Below are 20814 nucleotides of genomic sequence, written 5' to 3'. Positions count from 1 at the left end.
AACCCAAATTCTCTCTGCCTGCCCCAGGGGTGTGAGGGTCTCGAAAGGGGCCGGAAGGAGGAGAGATACAGAGACCCAGCAGGGCAAGCAGGTGGGGGGCCTGGAGAAACTCTAAGTGGAGAAAGACAGAGACCTCCAGTTGGTTACCATAACAGCAGCCATTCTTCTGACGGCCACAGGTCCATCCAACCCACTACTCTGTCTGCTGTGTCACCCATTCCCGGCAGCTTGGACACCAGCCCTGCCTGTCCATGGACCTCCCCTCCTTTACATGGGCAAAGGAAGGGACCCCCAGGAAAGACAGCGACCCCCCTGGGGTGAAGGTGACACCATCAAGAGGAGCTTTATGGGGTGGGGAAGCATATGTAGGGGCACTCAATGGCTCTGGATTGACCTTTCCCATGCCTAGAGTCCCACACCCCTGGAGTGACAGGCTCTGAGAGGGGCACAGCCAGCCCCAGGATGCCGCTGGTGCATGTCAGGGCTGGAACAGAGCTGAGGGGCAGAGTGTTGTTTCCCCGTGGGGCCAGGCCCATGGACAGGACATTGTCTTGGGCTCTAATTTGCAGTGTGCCAAGCGAGGGGGCTCTGGCCCTTCCCGGGGGCGGTGTTGGATCCAGGCAGCAGAGCCCTCTGGGCCTGGGACCCACTGCGCAGGGCTGGCCACAGGAGTTGGCCTTTCATTCTGCTTTCAGAGTCGCAGAGCACAGGGGACCTGCCCCCTCATCCGGGACTCTCCGCTGGGAGCCCAGTGCCTGAGGAAACCTCGCAGGCGCATGACTCGGCCTCTGCAGGACCCGGGGAGCCAGGCCAGCAGCCCTCCCCGGCCACATCTGTCACCAGCCACTCCTCCGCCCGCGTGGTGGAGCCCATGGCCTTCAACCGCCTGTGTGTGCAGCCCCTGCAGGGCCCAGCCCACCAGGGCCTGAAGAGAAAGCGCTCGGGCCATGGCACAGAGGCTGAGGTGGAGAGGGAGGAAAAATGCCTTTTCTACATGAGGGTCCAGGCCATGAACAGCGTCTCGGTGGCCTGGGAGACCGGGGCCGGCTTTGGCACCATCAGGAAGCAGCCCCGCATCTTTCAGGCCAGCTACGCCGGAGGAGAAAGCTTTGCTGGCTCCAGCCTAAGCAGCTGCCACACCAAGTCAGAGCTGGGGGACCTGGACCTAGAGGCCGAGGCAGAGGGGGCTCTGCACCAGGCCATTGCTAGCCAAGAGGCGGGCATGAGCCCAGAGGGGCTGCTCCGGACGGAGCAGGGCCTGCGATGCATGGCCTGCTGCCGCCTTTTCCCCACCCTGCAGGCCCTCATCCGGCACGTGAAGCACGGACTGGGCGAAGGGTTCAGCTGCCGCGTCTACCACCAGGTGCTGGGCCGGCTGCGGGCGGGAGAGACGCCCCGGCGGAAGAGACGGCGAGGGGACGGGGTGTGCAGCTCGTGTGGGGGAAAGATACGGTGCCCGCGCAAAGCTGCGAGATAGGCCTGACGAGCCCCCCTGGCAAGAGCCCTGGGGCCTGACACCGCTCTGCAGTCGTAGCTTTAATAGCCAGGGCTGCCCTGCGGCGACTGCAGCCAGCCAGGGCCACACACCTCAGTCTGCACCCAGCCGCCGGCTTGCCAGGAGGGACACAGCCCCATCTGCACAGAAGGACGGGGCTCCAGATCCGCGCCGGGCTCCCCACCCACCCCAGGGGCAACCGGCCAAGGCAGAGCTGCCAGCTTACCTCCCCTCCCGCAGCCTGGCCAGAGGAGCAGCCCCTGCCCGCTGCCGGCGGAGCCCCGGACAGCCCCCAGCGATGCTGGCCACACCGGGCCCAGACCCGGGCCCACGCAGGAGGAAAGGACCGTGGCATCGTCCAACGAGACCCGACCGTGGCTGCCCAGAGAGGCGGCCAGTCGCTAGCAGCCCCACCTTGGAGCCGCACTGGAATGCCTGCCCACCGAGGAGGCGGCCATGGCCCATCCCCAGAAGCACTCCCACGGAGGCTGGGATGCACTGCCCCGGCAGGCCTGGCCGCGGAGCTGGGACCGGAGACCCAGCCTTGCAGACATCCGCTAAGTGGCTGATTTCGGGGGGTGGGGAAGGAGGGTCTCTGCCTGGCAGTGGGGGTGGGCTGAGGGTGACCTTGGCTCATGGAGCCTGTCTGGGGTTTGTGACCTGGGACAGGCAGCTAAATGCTGTGGGGCAGGGGGCTGGGGCGGGGGGTGAGGGAAGGAGGGCTGGGCAGCTGGGGGGTGAATGTGAGGCAGGGGTGCAGGTGGGGGCCAGGAACTGTGTGGGGAAAGGGACTGCGGATGAGGGGACAGAGTTGGGAGCAGGGGAAGGCGGTGTGGGTGGGGGCAGGTGGGGGAAGTGGGTGTGGGTGGGGGCTGGGGGAAGTGGGTGTGGGTGGAGGGCAGGTGGGGGAAGGGGGTGTGGATGGGGGCTGGGGGAAGTGGGTGTGGGTGGTGGCGGGTGAGGCTGGGGGAAGTGGGTGTGGGTGGTGGCGGGTGAGGCTGGGGGAAGTGGGTGTGGGTGGGGGCAGGTGGGGGAAGGGGGTGTGAGTGGATGCAGAGGGCTGGGGGAAGGGAGCGTGGATGGGGGCTGGGGGAAGTGGGTGTGAGTGGGGGCAGGTGGGGGAAGGGGGTGTGAGTGGATGCAGAGGGCTGGGGGAAGGGGGTGTGGATGGGGGCTGGGGGAAGTGGGTGTGGGTGGGGGCGGGTGGGGCTGGGGGAAGTGGGGGTGGGTGGGGGCAGGTACTGACTTGGAGCAGGAGCGTGGCTGGGACCAGCTGGCTGGATGGGGGAAGAGGCAGTGGGGCGGGAGGAGGGGTTATGGACCGGAGCAGCATGCTCGCTGGAAAGACGTGGGTGGGGGTGTGGGGTGCAGGAGGGAAGCTAGGAGTGGGGGCTGTGATGCTGGGCAGTGGGTCTGGGTGCGGGAGGGGGAGAAGGGACCAAGAGGGTGTTATATGCTGAGGTCAGGAAGCAGGAGGGGATGTGAGGGTTGGGGTTGCGATCAAGGGCAGGAGGGGTTGTGATCTGGGGGAGGGATTGGGGGGCAGATCCAAGGAGGGGGTACAGCTGCAGGAGGAGGGGTGTGAAGGATGGGTTGGGGGGCAGAGGGACTGTGCTACCCAGGGGAGGAGTGAAGGATACACAGGGTATGGTGATGTGGAGCTGGGGTGCGGGGGGCAGACCGTAGGGGTTCCATGGAGTGTAGCTGTAGGGGGCAGATGGTTAGGGCTATGTGGGGTAGGGATATAGGAGACTTTGGGTTACATGAGGTAGGGGGCAGGAGGCAGCAGAGGGTTTGGGTTCTGTGGGGTAGCACTGTAGAGCGGCAGAGGGTTTGGGTAACATTGCACGGCGTGTAGGAGGGGAGCAGAGGGCGTGGGGGCAGAAGGGGGTGCACAATTTGGGTTATGTGGTATAGGAGCAGGAGGTGGCGTGGGGGGTTGGTTCTGTGGAGTTGGAGTGCAGGTGGGGAGGCAGGGCTTTGGGAACATGGGGTAGATGTGGGGCGGGGCAGTGGCTTCCGTTATGGGAGGGAGCTTGGGGGGAGCAGAGGGTTTGGCTTACCAGTGATAGGAATATAAGGGGAGATGGTTCCAGTTACATAGGTAGGTGTGCAGGGCAGGGCAGACCTTTGGGTTTTGTGGGTGTGAGTGTAGGGGCAGAGATTTGGGTTACATGGAGTGGGGTAGAAGGGGGTAGAGGGTTTGGGTTACTTGGGGTACAGGGGCAGGAGGGGAGCAGAGGGTTGCACTTGTGGGCGGTGGGGGCAGAGGGTTGGGTTACGTGGAATAGGGTGGTAGGAGGGTTCAGAAGGTTTGAGCAAGGTGGGGTAGGGTTGTGGGCGACAGAGGGTTGGGGTTACATGGGGTAGGAGTATCTGGGGCAGAGGTTTTGGGATATGTGGGGTTGCGGTGTAGAAGGGCAGAGGTTTTGGGTGCTGGGTTACATGTGGTAGTGGTGTAGTGATGGCAGAGGGTTGGGGTTATGTGGGGTAGGGATGTGGGGGTGGAGGTCTTGGTTAATGGGCTGTAGGTGTATTTGGAACAGAGTATTTGGGTTATGGGGGGTAGGCATATGGAGGCAGAGCACTCGGGTTACAGGGGGTAGGGGAATGGGGGTAGAGGGTTTGGGTTGCATGGAGATGGGTTATAGGGAGCTGAAAGTCTGGGTTAGGTGCAGCGGGGGGTGTGGAGTAGAGGCTTGTTTTACGTGGGGTAGGAGTACTGGGGCAAAGGGTTGGGTTACCTGTTTTAGGGAAATGGGGGGGAAAGGGTTTGGTTTACATGTGGTAGGAGTACGTGGGGACAGACAGAGGCTTTGGGTTACAAGGCGTAGGGTTATAGTGATGCACAGAGTTTCGGTTACATGGGTAGAGGTATCAGGTCAGAGGGTTCGGGCTATGTGGGGTAAGGATGTAGGGCGAGAGAGGGTTTGGGTTCTCAGGAGTAGGGTTATAGTGGGGCAGGGGGTTTGGATTACGTGGAGTAGGAGCCTGGGCGCAGAGTTTGGGTTATGTTGTGTCGGGGTACAGGGAAGGTAGAGAGTTTGTTTTACATGGGGCAGGAGTAGGGGGACAGAGGGTTTGGGTTATGTGGGATAGGGGTGCAGGAGGACATGAGGTTGGGGTTACGTGGGAAAGGGCTGTCGAGCAAGAGAGGGTTTGAGTTATGTGGAATGAGGGATTGGGTTATGTCAGGTAAGAGTAAGGGGGGCAGAGGGTTTTACACAGAGTACAGGTAGATGGTTTGGTTAACGGGAGCTGTGGGTGTGGTGGTTGAGTATTTGGGAGGTGTGGGGTAGGGATACTGGGATAGATGGTTTGGGTTACATAGGGTAGAGGAATGCTGTTAGAGGTTTTAGGTTACGCAGGGTATCAATACAAGGGGCAGAGGGTTTCAGTACATGGGGTAGGGGTGTGGGGGGACAGGGGGTTGGATTTTGAGGGGTCGGGATGTAGAATGGACAGAGGGCTTAGGTTATGTGGCGTAGGCATGTGGAGTGCAGAGATTTGAATTACATGGGGAAGGGCATGGGGGATCATGGGTATGGGTTACGTGGGGTAGAGATGTAGAGGGCAGAGGGTTTGGGTTATGTGGGGTAGGGTTGTAGGTGTCAGAGGTTTTGGGTAACGTGGGCAGGGGTTTAGTAGGGCAGAGGCTTTGGGCTACCTGGGTAGGAGTGTATGAGAGACAAGGTGTTTGGGTTACATGGGGTAGGAATGCGGCAGGACAGAGGGATTAGGTTACGTCATGTCGGGGTGTGGCTGGTCAGTGTTGGGTTATGTGGGGAAGGGGTATGGTCAGAGCATAGGGTCTGGGTTATGTGGGGTAGCAGCGTAGGGGAATGAAGGTTTGGGTTGCTTGCGGTACAGGTGTATGGATCAGAGGGTTTGGGTTTTGTGGGATACGGCTATAGGGGGCAGGGAGTTTGGATGACGTAGGGAAGGGGTGTAGGGGCAGAGGGTTAGGGTAACATGGGGCAGGGGTGTAGCTGGCAGCAGGTTTGGATTATGTAGGGTAGGGGTGTAGTGGGACAGAGTGTTTGGGTTATGTGTGGCAGGGGTGTAAGGGGCAGAGGGTTTGAGTTACAGGGTTGGGGTGTAGGGAGCAGAGGGTTTGGGTTACAAGGAGTAGGGGTGTAGCAAACACAGAGGGTTTGGATTACATCAGGTAGGGGTGCAGTGGGGCTCAACATTTGTGTTACATGGGATGGGGTATAGGGGGCCAAGGGTTTGTGTTACGTAGGGAAGGGGTGTAGGGGGCTGAGGGTTTGGGTTACATGGTTAGGGTTGTAGGGGAGTATAGGGTTTGGGATATGTGGGTTGGGGTGTAGGGAACAGAGGGTTTGAATAACATGGGGCAGGGGTGTAGGTGGGACGGTGGGGTTGGGTTACGGGGTTAGGGGTTTAAGAAAACAGAGGGCTTGGGTTATGTGTGATAGGGGTTTTAGAAGGATGATTGGTTTAGAGCAGGAGAGCTGGGGGTGCCTGGCTCTGGGGGACAGGAGGGTACTGGGTTATAGCAGGGGGTTGAGAGTGCCTGGCTCTGGGGGAGGGCACTGAGCCACATATTACATATTTATTTTTATCGATCTGTCTATAGCTATATATCTGCAGATAGACCAATAAAAATAGCTCCCTACTTCAAAGGGAGCATGGTAAGTAGGGTGGCAGGAGATTATTAATGAAGCGCTGTGCTGCATATGCAGTACTTCATTAAGCTAATTCTCCCCCACTGCAACTCCGAAGTGTGAAACTTCAAAGTACCGGCTCGCGCGTAGCCACGGCTCACCTGCCGGTACTTCGAAGCGCCTGGGCAACTTTGAAGTCCCTTTACTCCTCAAAATGGAATAATCTCCTGACAGCATGCTTACTTTTGAAGTAGGAAGCTAGTGTAGACAAGCCCAATATGTGGCTTTTTGCACTCTATCCACAGCTGTTTTGTCTCTTAGTCTCTAAGGCTATGGCTATAGTGTAGCCGTAACGTGAAATATCTTACACAATTTGCGCAATGCAAATTGCAGACGGTGTTTCACATTAACTTATTTAAACTCAGTGCCCTCCAAATGGCACCAAACTTCAAAAGAAGCAGCTATTTTGGAGTTTCTGCTACCCCTCCCACAACGAGGGGTACAGGGGACGAAACACCATGCTTGAAATATTTCAAGTGCAGGGTTTAGAGGCAGGGTTGCTATTTCGGAATACAAATGTATCCCGAAACAGCAACACGGTGCCTAACTGGCTGGCCACCCCGGCCTAGAAGTACAGGGGAATGAGAAGCAGGCACCCAGCCATACCTGTGTTGGGTCTTTCACCCACTCTAAGTGGGTTTGGGTTACAGGGGTTGGGGGAAAAGGGGCTTGGGTTACATGGGGAAGGGGTCTGGGGGCAGAGAGTTTGAGTTACATAGTATAGGGATGAGGGACAGATGGGTCAGGTTACATGGGGTGGGGTGTAGGGGGCAGTGGGTTTGGATTATGGGTGTTAAAACGTAGCTCCCCGCCTGCTGCACCACTGGAACTCCACTGCCAGCCCCAGCCTTGCTCAGGTGCCTGGCTGGGCTGGGATGGAGCTGGGGAAAGTGGGAGCTGCAGCAGGGGGGCTGGGGCCATCTCAGTGCAGGGCTGGAGCCATCACCGGAGTCCCCTCTACCCACAGTCCCTTCCACGGGACTGGTGTGGAGCCAGAGCCCTACTGCAGACGGAGCCCTGCACAGAGCAGGGCCAGAGCCTTCCTCCACCCCCATCACATCACATCCCAGGCCAGGGCTGGAGCCCTGTATGGTGCAGGGCCAAGGACCCCCTGGACCTTCCATGGGGCTGGAGCATCCCTCCTGGAGTCCTGCCACAGGGCGGGGCTAGAGCCCTGCCTGGTGTGAAGGTAGAGCCACCCCCTCCCCAGCCATCCCTGTGTCATAGGGCCAGGGCCGGAGCCTTTTACTGTGTGGGGCCAAGCCCCTCCACCAAATGTCCCACAGGGCTGCAGCCCCCCGACCCTGGAGCCCTGTGCGGCGTGGGGCTGGGGCCAGAGCCCCTCTGAAGTCCACAGCACCGAGCCCTGAAAAACCTGCTGCAGGCTTGTTTCTCTTCCCAGCCACGGGGTGTCTGGGGTCTGGACCGGTGGGAGGGCCCAGGAGCTGCCAGAGCTGGGACCGGTCTGGGTGCAACTCTGCGTTTGTTAAGGGAACCCGGCTCACAGCTCTCTCTCTCTCTGCTCCCAGCACGACGCCCCCCCAGGGGCAGGAGGTCTGCCTCAGTCCCAGGGAGCAGTGGGTGGCAATGCGTGAACGAAGGCCCAGAGGCGTCCAGACTGGGACCAGCACAGCAGCAGCTGACCATGTCTCCAGCCCACCCCTCCCCATCCGTAGAGCCGGGGCAGCTGGCGCAGGTCAGAGCGTGGCAGCTGGAAAGGAGCTTGGAATCTTTTCTCACAAGACTCTCTCTCAAACAGGGGAACAACCAAGCACCAGAAACAAACTTCAGACCCTCCTGGAGCTCTTCCTGGTAGCATGAAGCAAACCAGCCACGCTGGCGGCCACTGTTCTCCATTCATCTCTTGGGCCCAAACCTGTGAAGTGCAGAGGCAACGTAACAGGGCTCAAGAACCCTGCCAGATCGGGCCCTATAACGCCTTATGCCGGGCTGCTATTCATATGTCACATTTATGCTGCACCGGTGCCTAGAGGCCAGCCAGGCCAGGGCCTCCTTGTACTGGTGGCGTCAACCGACAGTTAGTCTCTCTCTCTGCAAGTCACACGTGCCAACGTGATGAGGTCAGAGCAGGTGAATGAAGCCTAACGTGGGCATAGTATCAACGCCCTCGCTGATTCTCAGAGACATTGTCCAGACCCGGTGGGCTCTGGGGCACTTTTGTGAGAGGCTTTGTGTGCAGAAGGCAGGTTGGTTCTGTGGTCCTGTGATGAACAGAGGACATCTCGGGATTGGTTTCATGAATTATCCAGCTGATTGCAATGATGGCACCTGCCCCCTGGCTGCAAAGAGTTCGCTCAGTCCTGGGAAGCTTTGTTCTGCAGGAGCTGAGGTCCCTGCCTGGGGACAGCCCCAAATCCCAGGGCACAATACACAATGCAGGGGCCTTTGAAGTTTGGTCTCAGCCAAATTGGATGCAACACGTCATTGGCCAGTGGCCAGCGGTGGGGCAGTGGGTGGCTTCAAAGAGCTGCACTCAGAAGTTCATGGAGACGCCGGGTCTGCAGAGAAAGACCGTAAACCGGTCCCCAACAGAGCAGGGTGCCGGAGCTGAGCCGGGCTTGCTGAATTCTGGAGGAGAACTCGGACTGGAGATGGAACAGTGTGTGTGTTGGGGGGGAAAGAGCTTTTGTTTCTGGGCCCCTCCGTTCTCGCTTCGCTCTGTTCCTATGTAATACGTAGTAGCCAAGCAGCTTTGGGGAACCCCTGTGTTCAGCAGCCGCTTGCAGCTTCCCAAGGGGAGTTACACCAGGGCTCAAGCCCTGTCCCCGGCCCTGCTGAGGGAAACGGAGACCCAGTGTAAAGGGGGCGAAGGGCCAGACACGCCTTTGGCAGAACCGCCTGTGCCGCTCTTCACTGGAAAGGGAGCCACCGCGAGACCGAAGTTTTGTCTACGTGGAACGTTACTGTGCCGCAGGGTCAGGGATGGGCAACCAGGTGGGTCTCCATCACAGCAGCAGCCTGCAGCCCACTGGGCTTCCACCGCAGCCCCCCCAGTGTGCCCCCCCGGCACCACGCCTCTCACACACAGGAGCCCCACGCTCATCTGCTTCTCCAGCTTCCTCCCAGCCCTTCTGGGGCGTGGAACCACCTGATTTGGGCTCTGTCCACGCTCCTCCCCCACCCTGGTTCTCAGTGGAGCGTGGGAGCAGTTAGGATCCACAGGCCGCGGGTGGAGCATAAGTGGGTCGCAGTGGGTCACCTTGGCTTGCTGTGCACTAACTTGCCCAGTAGCCAAAGCTGGGCTGGGACGAAGGTGGTTCAGCCACACAAATTCTCAGCTTCCACCCGTTCAGCGTACAAAAACTGGTCACACATTTTCCAGTGCAACATTGTTTTTCTGCTGAGGGGAAAGGGCTTTTTTGGTGCAAAGAAATCCATTTTCATTTAAACTTTGGGGGGATGACCAAAGAAAAAGTTTGGGGTTTCAGCCGCTGAGAACACCACTTTTTGTGGGGCTGGAGGTTCAGCTACAGCCCCAGAAAACATCAAAGAAAAAAACCCACGTCTGCGTTGTTCCTTTTTCCTGCCCAGCTCTGCGGCTTAATCTTTGCTCTCAGTTTCCTGGATCTCTTCTTGTGGGTTTTCATGTCTGATTCTAATGCCCTGGAGGTAACGTGCCTCTTGCTGCGTGCTGGCAATCTGCTGTCACCTGCGCTCCCCAGGGCTGCAGAAGAGGGAGAGATCTCTCCCCAAAGACCTCCTCCCCACCATGGAGCTGCCACAGCTCAGGGAGAGGAGCCCTGTCCCACTGGTACCAGCACCAAGCTGCAAGGACCATGGGGGGAGCACCCCTATCACTGTCCCCAGCAAGGAGCCACCCAAGTAACGCCAGCTCCATAACCCCCAGCCCACCCTGAGAGCTCCAGAGCCCTGAGCTCTCTCCTGCACCCCGAAGCCCTTCTCCTGACCCAGTCCCAAAGCTGACAACTCCATCGTGCACCAGCTCCCAGCCCAGAGCCCATACTGCCTCCTGTACCCTAGTCCCCAGCCCAGAGACCATACAACCTCCTCTGTCCCAGCCCCTAGCTCAGCATCTCTACCCTCTTCTCTAACCAAACCTCCAGCCCAGAGCCTGCACCTTTTCCTGCCCAGCTCAGTCTGTACCCACTCATACCCCCAAACCCAGCCTAGAGCCTGTACCTCCTGCTGTACCACAACCCCCAGCCTAGAGCCTGTACCTCCTGCTGTACCACAACCCACAGCCTAGAGCCTGTACCTCCTCCTGCACCACAACCCACAGCCTAGAACCTGTACCTCCTTCTGCACTGCAACTCGCAGCCTAGAACCAGTACCTCCTTCTGCACTGCAACTCGCAGCCTAGAACCAGTACCTCCTCCTGCATCACAACCTCCAGTCCAGAGACTGGACCCTTTCCTGCCCAACTCCCAACTCCAAGTCTGCACCCACTCATACCCCTCAAACCCTAGTCCAGAGCCAGTACCTCCTGCTGCACTGCAAACTCCAGCTGAGAGCCTGGACCTCCTCCTGCAACCCAATCTGAAGACCACAGCCTGAACCTCCTCTTGCACCCCCCCAGCCTACAGCCTGCACCTCCTTCTACATCCCAATCCCCAGCCTACATCCTGTACCTCCTCCTACAACACAACCCCCACCCTTGAACGTGTACCTGCTTCTGCACGCCCATCCCCAGCCCAGAGACTGTACCCCCTTCCACACCCCATTCCCCAGCCCAGAGACTGTACCCCCCCCCACCCCATTCCCCAACCGAGCAACTGTACCCCCTCCCACACCCCATTCCCCAATTGAGCAACTGTACCCCCTCCCACACCCCATTCCCCAACCCAGCGACTGTACCCCCTCCAAGTACCTGCCTCCGTGTCGTACATCACCTCCCCCTTGATGCACATAAGACAATTCATTCCATCTTAGAGGGACCCTGACCATCATCCGTCTGCACCCCACTGTCATCTGGTAACAGCCTCGTAACTCCCTTTGTACACCCCACTCTTTGCTTGGGCAGGAATTTGGTTTAAGTCCATGACCGAGCTAGCAGACCAAGCCCAGCTCCTCTGTCACAGGTACGTTGGCTGTACCAAGTGAACCAGCGTAAAAAGCAGAACAAAATGATTTTAGGCAACTCGGCAGCTGTGCCACAGGCGCCGAGCGGGGCAGTAGTGACAGACACATCTCAGAGTAAAACTAAGCTTAGATCTAATTTTCCATGGAGTTTTCTCTGCTGCTAGGGCCCGCACAGGGCTCTGATGATCCACAGCCGTGAAATCCCCTGGGAGCTGGTCCTCCAGCAAACCCGCCGCTCTCGATGTTCAGCACATTGCTCCAGCAGGGCTGGGGGTTGTGGGTCCACAGCTCTGCCCCACCGGGTGGTGCCCACTCGCTGTGAAGGAAAAGAAAGAGGTTGCTGTGAATTCCGCAGGGCGTGGTCCCGGGGGATTCCACAGCAGACAAGGCTGAAGGCTGGCCAAGCTTTGCTATCGTCCTGCATGGTTTCTGAGCTCTAGTTTCCATTGAGAGCCTGCTGCTGCGGACCCCTGCCGGATGGGATTGGGACACCGCAGGCCGGGGACCAGTTCATGCAAAGTCCCCATCTCCAGTGCACATGGGCAAATGCAGAGCTGGCAAGAGTGGGGTACTGTGGTTAAAATAGGCATTGGACTTTTAAGTGGGTGTTTCAGTGTTAGGCACGACACCCTTAATCTCTCCCAACCTTTGTATCCGACTGGGTAATGGCTGAGCGGGTATAGGTCCTACTGGAGCAGCTATTTCATACGTCTCTAGCTGTGGAAGCCAGCAGCCTGGAAAGCGAGATAAATAGTGTGACATGCGGATTTGCAGCGGAAGAAACTCACTTCTGCCCAGGCAGGAAAGGCCATCAACCCCAGCTGGACTACAGCAGCTCAGGAGAGAGGCTAAAGGACTTTCTTGCTCTGCCTTCCCCTGCCTGAAAGCTGAGTCCAGCAAGCAGGTGCCTCGTGTTGGTGGAGTTTGCAGCTCAGAGCACAGGAGAGGAGGGAAATAAAGCCCTAAAGAGGAGGAACTTGCTTGGACTCTGGACAGGCCCACCGACGAGGGCAGGGACAAAGGCGGCAGTTGCCCTTTGGCCCCTTTGCAGGGCCACAGCAGTGCCACTCTGCCCTGCTGCATGCGGCTGTGGGGAAATGGGGTGCAGCTCTGTGGTCTGGGTGGCACTAAGCCCTGCCCCTTCCGCCCTTGGCCCCCGCTTTTGAGGGGCGCAGCCACCCCCCATCACCACCTTACCCGTGGGCTCCCGGCGTCTCAGCCCTGGTGAGTCTGGGCGGCAAGGGCCGTTAGGCATAAGCAAGAGCAGCCCAGTTAGGCTGAAGTAGCCTCAAAGGCAATGGTGATACTGTGGGGTCTATTTCAGGATACAGCTGTAACCCAAAATAGAAACCCCACAGCCAAACCCGGTGTTGGTATTTCATGATGGCCAGGCAGCGGGGAGTTCGAAACAGGCACTTCTTTCACACTCTGCTGCTGTGTGGCCAGCACCGAGTTCGAAACATGTTACCTTGAAAAAACAATGAGTGGTCCCATGGCAACTTATAAACTAACAGATATTTTGGAGCATCAGCTCTCCTGGGCAAAGACCCGCTTCGTCAGATGCAATGTCAAAGCGGGTCTTTGCCCCGAAAGCTTATGCTGCAAAACATCTGTTCATCTAGAAGGTGCTGCAGGACTTCTCATTGTCTTTGCGGACGCAGACTAACCCGGCTCCCCCTTGGACACGAGTTCCCTTGAAATAACTTACGCAATTTGCTCAGTGCAAACGGCTAATTGCGTAAGAGGGGTTTTTTTTGCATAAATTGCCATAGCACTTGCTTATGGAAGCTTCTATTACCTTTTGAAACCTAAGACTGTACCTCCCTTGTGTATATACATGCACCTGCTTTACCCTTGTCAACAACTCCATCGTTGGTTTTTCCTGTTAATAAATCTGTCCATAGTTTCTGAGTTTCTGTCTTGGCAACCGGTGTTGTCACTGCCGTGAAATCTGAGGTTCAGTGAGGGGTCCTTTGGGACTGGGTGTAACCTGAAGAGTGCTGCGCCTCTTGGCCCCCGGGGCGGTCTGTCACACGGGGTGTAGGTGGGCGGTGGGGGGAAAAGACAGCCTGGTGCACACATGGTGAGCGGCTGTGGCTCGGCAGGGAGTCTGGCTTGGTGCCCGAGGAGACAGGCTTGTGAAAGCTGAGTACAGTACAGGCGTTCAAACACTGGGGTTCAATGCAAGCTGGGACAGTCTGTCCTTCAGCTGGTGGCACACTCTGCAGCAGCTCAACGTGACCATGAGCAGAAGGGATGAGCAGAGGCTTTCTAAACTCAGCAGGAGATGGCTGCCCCAGGCACTCGGGAAGCATTAGCCAGCCAGGCTTCACACCCAGGAGATTTGTTGAAAAGGAAAATGAATGCTGATGTTCCCCTGCAATCACAGGACTCCAGGAGCTGGGGCTCTACCCAAAACCATGAGCTGTCCATGTTCTCACACTACGCTCTTGCACGCTGCCCTCCTGCTCGCACCCTCTGCAGCCTTGTCCGCATTCCTGCCACTGCAGCTCACATTTACATGCTGTCCCTGTTCCCCTCCAGCAGACAGGCCACATACAGCAGGTTGCATCTCTGCCAGCCTTTGGCTTAGCACAGCCGGGGCCTTTAATATAACCAGCAGCTCTTCCTGCTTTTAGATCCAGCAGTTTGCAGAGCAACCCTACCATCTAAAGAAGCACTTCCCAAACTCATTTGGCCATGGAGCACTTTGAGACTTAGAATATACTGAGAGAACACACGCATGCTGGTCCGGGTCGGGGTGAGGGTGGAGGGTTTCATACTGAAAAACTCCCACGTAGAATTCTCAAAAGTATCAGAGGGGTAGCTGTGTTAGTCTGTGTCTTCAAAAACAACAAGAAGTCCTGTGGCACCTTGTAGATTAACAGATATTTTGGAGCATAAGCTTTCATGGGCAAAGACCCGCTTCATCAGATGCAACGTCCTCTAGTCTATAAGGTGCCCCATGACTTCTTGTTGTTTTTGAATGCTCAAAAGTTGATTTTAAAGGGTTAGGGATTATGGATGTCTTTTATCATTCAAAGAACAAAAAATAAGGAAAATCAGCTGAATGAACAACTAATGTCCTGCAGAGAGGAGGACAATTGGTGACCCTATAATTAAGTTTAAAAATTAAACATTAAGTGCAAACCTCAAACAAAACATCAATATAACAGCCCAAAGAAGTATGGGTGGTGTCATTTGTTTTGTATAAAAATAGAAAGGACACTAGTGTTCAAAAAAGGACTGGCCTTCCTTACAGCTTAACAACATTTTTATGAAAAAGAAAAGCAAAACAAATTAGTTATGGAAAATATGTTTAAAATGTGTGTTTTTATAAAGTTGTTATTTTTACAGAAAACTACTGGAAAATAGAAATAAGTAACCGCTGACAGGTTTTTTAAGTGGGAAGAGTGGTTCTGCATCTTCTGATCACAAATCCGCTTAGTATTAGGACCAATGCTGGAGAGCTGGATCCTCATATGAGGTGCAGCATCAGGTGATTTCTCTGATCGTGACTCATGCCAAAACAATCCAAATTGAAGCTGTTTCGGCATGAGTTGCATAACAATTACATTGCAATTAATTCTTTATAAATATTAATATATTATCAGCAGCAGCAGCAGCAAACATGGGCTCAGCGCCCATTGGTGTCTGATGCCTCTCTCGCTATGTCCTTCTGTCTTTCCCTGTCCAGTGTGGAGCAGCTTAGTTTCTGTAGACTAGCTCCGCACCAATCGACTGCATCATCTAGATCATCTCTGTGGGTCTGCCTTTCCTATTCGAACCGTCCATTATGTCAAATACCAGAGTCACGATTTTTCATTCATTGGTCATTCTGCAAATATGACCAAATAGCTGTAACGTGCATTGTATAACCTTCTGCAGTAGGTTCTCTTTCAGCTGTATCTTCCTATATAATTCCTCGTTGGTGACCTTCTGCATCCATCGTATTCTCAGGATCTTTCTATAACAACTCCTCTCAAATGTCAATATCCTGCCCTTCGAATCCTTCATTATCAGCCATGTCTCACATCTCTACAACATGCTGCTGAATGCACAGGTTTGCAAGACACTCAGCTTTGTTCCTAAGCTAATCGCTTTGCTTTTCCAGATCTTATCCATCACCTTCAAACTCGCTCTTGCTTTAGCTATTCTAGTCGCTGTTTCCTTCTTACAGTCTACGTCATATGTTGTTTTGCTCCCCAGACTTGTGAACTTCTCCACGTTCTCTAGTTCAATCCCATCTACACTGATTTTCCTTCCTATTTTCTTATCTCCAAATGCCATGGTTTTTGTTTTAGTGATGTTCATAATCAGTCCGTGCATCTTCCCTTCCTCCTTTACCACCTGCACCATTGCCGCTAGTTTCTCCTCCAGCTCTCTCTCTCTCTGTCAGGCGCCAGCTGCGGCCACTGTCTTTAGCACCTACCCTGAGCCAGAGTAGCGCACACGGTGTCTAAGATCATCCAGCAACCCAGATACAGCCCAAAGTGGCTGTGACCCATGGTCAGGCCCAGGCTGAGGGGCGTTTGCAAACCTTCCCTGGTATAGACAGAGCTAAGGAGGTTCAGAAACCAGGAGCCAGGCAGGACCGTAAATTCTGAACCACGCTGACAAAAACACACTCCTGGCAAAAATGCATTGGTGACTGGGGAGTGGGAAAGCCCCGCCATGGCCCAGCAGCTAACAGCCACTAGGTAAGACTACAAAAGCAGCAGGCCTGGAGTAAACTTACTTCTAGCAGACATGCTCTGTTTACACATGCGGTCACTAGAGGGCACCGGTGCCCACGAGTTGTCTTGAATAGCACCGACACTTGGGCTGAGATCCATTTTCACCGGGCGCAGCAGGCTGGGTCCAGTCAGGCGGCCCTGTGCTGTGTCTTAGCTATGACAGGTGCAAACACCACAGTGCGCCTGCATGGCCGGGGCCCTATCCTGTCTCTGCCCTTGGCGGGTCTCTCTGCTTTGGTCGTGAATGCCCCTTCTCTTTTCAACATCAGCATCTGTGCCGTAAACCCCACATAGAGAGGAAACTACACCCAGCAGCGCCCCCGATTCCAGCACCCTTGGAATACCTAGAGAAACTCATGTTCATTACCTTAGAAAAATTCTGCCGAACGAGCCGATTCACAGCCTAGCAAATGCTATTAAAGAGACAAGCTTAGAATCTGCCCATTCTGCAAAATAAGTTTCAGTAAGTCTAGACCATACAGCAGTAGTAGTAGGCATCCTTCAGTCTGCATAGACTATGGATCGCGCCCTTTAAAGTTTCAATTGAGGACTTCATTTACAGCATCTATTGTGACTATGAAGACCCACACGAGAGTGACAGTCCTTGCTGCATCTCTTGCAGATGTGGTGGGTGTCTGGCAAGTCCTTATTGTGCTTTCTGTGCGCTCGCTTCTCCTCTGCTAGCTGTCTGATCTTCATCTCGCCCTTCTGAAGGCCCTTGTGTAACCCCTGCCTCCATCTCCTGCGGTCATCTGCTAGTTCTTCCCAGTTGTCCAGCTCAATGTCTACCTCTCTGAGGTCTCTCTTGCAGACATCTTTGTAGCGCAGCTGGGGGCATCCGGGAGGTCTTTTGCCAGAGGCTAGCTCACCATACAGGATGTCTTTTGGAATCCTTCCATCATTCATCCTGTGGACGTGGCCAAGTCAGCGGAGTCGACGCTGCCTGAGGAGGGTGTGCATGGTTGGGATTCCAGCTTGCTCGAGGATGGCGGTGTTGGTCACTCTGTCCTTCCATGATATTCCGAGGATGCGCCTGAGGCAGCGCAAGTGGAAGACGTTCAGCCTCTTTTCCTGGCGGGCATACAGGGTCCAAGTCTCGCTGCCACAAAGGAGGGTGCTGAGAATGCAGGCTCTGTAGACTTGCATTTTGGTGTGAGCGTACAGCTTGTTGTTATTCCACACTCTCTTGCTGAGTCTGGACAGAGTTGTGGCTGCTTTTCCAATCCTCCTATTTAGCTCAGTGTCCAACGACAGGGTGTCAGTGATGGTGGACCCAAGGTAAATGAACTTGTGGACAACCTCTAACGTACAGTTGTCAATGCTGATTGATGGGGATTCAGCAACATCCTGACCGAGTACATTTGTCTTCTTTAGGCTGACGGTAAGCCCAAAGTCCTTGCACGCTTTGGAGAACTGATCCAGTAGTTTTTGAAGCTGGTCTTCTGTGTGAGACACTACAGCAGCATCGTCTGCGAACAGCATGTCTCTGTTGAGGACTTCTCGCACCTTAGACTTAGCTTTCAGCCTTGCAAGGTTAAACAGTTTCCCATCAGATCTTGTGTGCAGAAAGATGCCCTCTGTTGAAGATCCAAAGGCATGCTTCAGGAGGAGTGCGAAGAAGATCTCGAACAATGTCGGAGCAAGCACGCATCCTTGTTTGACGCCGCTCCTGATTCTGAAAGCATCCGATAATGCGCCGTCATATTGGATGGTTCCTCTCATGTTGTCATGGAACGACTGGATCATCTTGAGTAACCGTGGAGGACAGCCTATCTTGTGGAGCAGTTTGAACAGACCATCCCTGCTGACCAAGTCAAAGGCCTTGGTCAGGTCGATGAAGGCTATGTAGAGTGGCTTTCTCTGCTCCCTGCACTTCTCCTGAAGCTGCCTTAGAGAGAAGACCATGTCAACAGTAGACCTCTCTGCGCGGAATCCGCACTGTGATTTGGGGTACACCCTCTCAGCAATCTTCTGGAGTCTGCCAAGGATGACGCGAGCGAACAGTTTACCAGTGACGCTTAGGAGGGAGATTCCACGGTAGTTGTTGCAGTCGCTTCTGTCTCCCTTGTTCTTATACAACGTTACAATGTTAGCGTCACGCATATCCTGTGGAACCTCACCCTCTTTCCAGCACAGGCACAGTAGCTCATGCAGGGGTTCCAGGAGTGTGTCCGCGGCACATTTGATTGCCTCTGGTGGTACCATCCTGGCCAGGGGCCTTTCCTGCTGCAATGCTGTCGATGGCTGTCTTCAGTTCATCCACAGTCGGTTCTTGATCCAGTTCGTCCATTACCGGTAGGAGCTCGACAGCATCGAGGGCTGCGTCAACCACAACGTTCTCACGTGAGTACAGCTCGGAGTAGTGCTCAACCCAGCGCTCCATCTGTTTGGCTTTGTCAGCGATGACTTCACCAGATTTGGATTTCAGAGGTGCCATCTTGTTCTGGGTGGGTCCTAATGCCTTCCTCATACCCTCATACGTTCCTCTGAGATTACCAAAGTCAGCACAGGTCTGGATGCTGCTGCATAGCTGGAGCCAGTGGTTGTTGGCACAGCGCCTGGCTGTCTGCTGTACTGTTCTTCTGGCCGTTCTAAGTGCTTGCTGGGTACTCTGGCTCGGTGAGCGTTTGTACTCCAGGAGTGCAGTGCGCTTCTTTTCAATGACTGGAATCATCTCATCAGAGTTAGCTTCGAACCAGTCGTTCGTGTTTCTAGCTCTTCTTCCAAACACCGACAAGGCCATGTTGTAAACTGTATCCCTCAGATGTTGCCATTTGGATGTTGCATCGGCACCCCCAGGGCCGCTGTGCAGATTTTCCTGGAGGGTCTCTCTAGACTTTTCAGCTTTCTCTGAGTTTGCCGTCCTTCTGGCGTCAATGCGGGGCCTTCCAGCAGGTTTAGAGCGGTACAGCTTCTTGGGTCTCAGCTTGAGCGTGGAGCAAACTAGCGAGTGATCTGTATCGCAGTCAGCACTACGATAGCTGCGTGTCAGAAGGACGTTTCTGAGGTTATTTCGCCTAGTGATGACCACGTCTAGTTGGTGCCAATGCTTCGAGCGTGGGTGTCTCCACGACACTCTGTGCTGTGGCTTCGTTTGGAAGAATGTGTTTGTGATGCACAGATTGTGGTACGAGCACAGTTCAAGGAGACGCTGTCCATTGTCATTCATTTTTCCCACACCCAAGTGTCCTAAGCAGCAAGGCCATGAGGCCCAATCAGCTCCAACTCATGCATTGAAGTCACCCAAGATGTACAGTTGTTCATGAGCAGGTATTTGCACTACAGCAGCACTAAGCACATCGTAGAACTTGTCCTTTACTTCTGGTGTGGTGTACAGGGTTAGGGCATAAGCGCTGATCAGGTGGACAGGACCGGCGCAAGTTTGAATCGTGATCCGAAGAAGTCTTTCTGACCTGCCCGTGACTAAATCAACCATTTGAAGAAGGGTGTTTCTGACAGCAAAGCCAACACCATGCTCTCTGGGTTGTTCTTGGGCTTTACCCTGCCAGAAAAAGGTGTAGTCCTTTTCCTTTAGAGATCCCGAATCTGTGAGTCGCGTCTCTTGCAGTGCAGCGATATCAACTCTGAGCCTCTTCAGTTCCTCGTTGATGACAGCAGTCTTGCGGGTGTCACTGATGGCCTGAAAATCTTCAGTCAAGCCGGTCAGCATGGTCCGCACATTCCAGCAAGCAAGCTTAAATCATACAGAGCAAAGCTTAAAGCTTAAATCATACAGAGCAAAGGACAGTGATCATTCACTTTGTAGATGCATCAAAAACCTGCAGCTGAGAATAATGCTGAAGTGATGATAAAGGAACATTTTTGGGGCATGTACCATTGAAGAAGACGGCTGGTGCTTTTATGATTCAGTGTGTTCTGTGAGAGCTTCAGGGAAAGTTATCTATCGAGAACTTGTGTGGCTGAGATTATGACAATGGGAGTAACATGAAGGGTAAAGTCAATGGGATACAAAGGATAATAATTGAGATGAATCCTCAGGTGGTTTTCAGTCCTTGCAGTACACACTTCCTGAATGTTGGTGTCAGTGATGCTGCCAGATGTATGGAAGTGAATAATTTCTCTGGGATGGTGCAATGCACAGATCTGTTTTATTTTTTCAAGCTCAGCAAGCTGTTGGGAAGTTCTTCATGCCCAGGCGCGTTCTCTAACTCCTCCACCTTTATCAGAGAGGGAGCTGAGTTAGTCTGTATTTTCAAGAACAACAAGAAGTCCTGTGGCACCTTCTAGACTAACATATATTTTGAAGCATAAGCTTTCATGGGCAAAGGCCTGCTTCATCAGATGCATGAGTAGGGGGTGGGTTCCAGAGGGGTATTTAAAGAGGGGGGGGCCAGTAAAAGGGAGGGACAAAGCTGACAAGGTGGAAATGGCCCATTATCAGTAGTATGTATCAAAAGAGTTAAAAACAAATCAGATCAGACAGAGGGATGTGGCCCATTGTCAGAGTCTAACGGGGACATATTAACACCCAGGGCAGAGAAGCTGCTTTTGCAAGGGGCCAGCCACTCCCAGTCTCTGTTTAATCCTTGGTTGATGGAGTCAAATTTACAAATAAATTGCAGCTCAGAGAGTTCTCTCTCCATTTGATTTTTGAAATTTCTTTGTTTCAAGACTGACACTTTTAAATCTGTTACTGAGTGTCCAGGGAGACTGAAGTTGTTTTTTCCTCTTTTGATACATACTACTGATAGTGGGCCATTTCCACCTTGCGGAATAGACCCTGTCAGCTCTGGCCCTCCTTTCAACTGGGACCCCACTCTTTAAATACCCCTCTGGAAACACCCCCACCCCCACCCATGCATCTGACAGAGTG

At 54.6% G+C, this 20814-nt stretch overlaps 1 pseudogene; it reads left to right on the top strand.

Annotated features, from left to right (window-relative positions):
• Positions 1–462: 462 nt before the first annotated feature.
• LOC142023320 (uncharacterized) lies at positions 463–1477 on the top strand (annotated as a pseudogene).
• The last annotated feature ends 19337 nt before the right edge of the window (positions 1478–20814 follow it).

Source organism: Carettochelys insculpta, chromosome 19 (assembly GCF_033958435.1).
Source record: "Carettochelys insculpta isolate YL-2023 chromosome 19, ASM3395843v1, whole genome shotgun sequence".
NCBI classification, from domain to species: domain Eukaryota; kingdom Metazoa; phylum Chordata; order Testudines; family Carettochelyidae; genus Carettochelys; species Carettochelys insculpta.
This window is presented reverse-complemented; position numbering and strand designations above follow the sequence as displayed.